Below are 1355 nucleotides of genomic sequence, written 5' to 3' on the forward strand. Positions count from 1 at the left end.
TTGACAGATGATGCTGTGTAGTGATGCAGAAGGATACCGTGAGGAGTTTGTCCATCTGGGAGGAGCTCACAGTACAGCTGCTGCTCCTCCATACTGAAAGAAGCCAGTTGAGGTGGTTTGGGCATCTGACAAGGATGCCTCCTGGGCACCTCCTGGGCGAGGTGTTCCGGGCATGTCCCATCAGAAGGAGGCAGACCCAGGACATGCCGGACGGATTATACTTCTTGGCTGGCCTGGGAACACCAGCCTCCTCCAGCTTGCCGAGGGGACAAGCTGAAAGGAGGCGGGGGAGAGAGAGGTCTAGGCTTCTCTGCTTAGGCTGCCATCCCCTTGACCCAGCCCCGTATAAGGGGAAGAAGATGAATTGATGGATGGATAACTGATAACCTCGTTACTGAAACTAGACAAGCTACCCACCCTTAGAGAGGGAAAAGAGTAAACAGTAAGTAAACAGGATTCTGAGTTCATCCAATTCTCAAGAGAAGACAGCAACAAGGACAATTTCATGGTTGGATACAGGAGTCTAAGTTGTATCACAACCACTTTTGCACATTTTTCAGGATATCAGTGTCAGTTTGAACCCTTTTTTGGCAGAGTTGAGACCACATATGTGGAGGCAGAGAAATCGAGGCGAGGGAGCCGGAGCAACATGTAGCTATACGTCTGAGGTAACTTTTTGCCAAATGCAGTGGTCTGATTGGTCAGATCTGTTTATTCGCATGTGAAAACTTAGAAAAAAATAATTCAGTTTGAAAAAAATAAATACCACAAATTCATCCAGTGAAATTATGTGGTGGGTTTGAACGGCTGTATTAAGGATATCCGAGTCCAGAAAAAAAATTTCAGGATATATTTTCATGGATTTTACGCATCCGGTGTGATATGAGTGACTATGAGTGTAAAATAGGGCTGTGCACAAATAGCCAACTAATTCTCACTGCTGTCACTAGGTGATACCAGACTTGTTAATCATTTAACCTGATTGTTACAATTTAAATTGATGCCCATGCCGGTAAATTACTGTGTCCTAAATGTTGTGTAGCCATCTGCCTTTAGATGACACATTGTTGTCGAGATGCACCATAGATTAAATCTGTTAATCTATGGTAAGAATTTGATAAATGATTTTTAAATGCCTTTGTTATTATTTTTTGACATTTTCCATTAAACATTTCTCAAATCTAACTGATTACCTGAGTGTTTTTTTAGTTTTACACTAGTCAGTTAGCCTATTTTTTTTTTCCTTATTTAGCTGACAGGAATAGTAATAGTTTAAATGCTAATGTTAGCCTTGTAGCAATGGTAAATGGCCTGCATTTGTATAGCGCTTTACTAGTCCCTAAGGACCCCAAAGC

The sequence above is a fragment of the Pundamilia nyererei genome, unplaced genomic scaffold, assembly GCF_000239375.1.
Source record: "Pundamilia nyererei isolate P.nyererei 1_Seehausen unplaced genomic scaffold, PunNye1.0 scaffold00353, whole genome shotgun sequence".
Classification (NCBI taxonomy): domain Eukaryota; kingdom Metazoa; phylum Chordata; class Actinopteri; order Cichliformes; family Cichlidae; genus Pundamilia; species Pundamilia nyererei.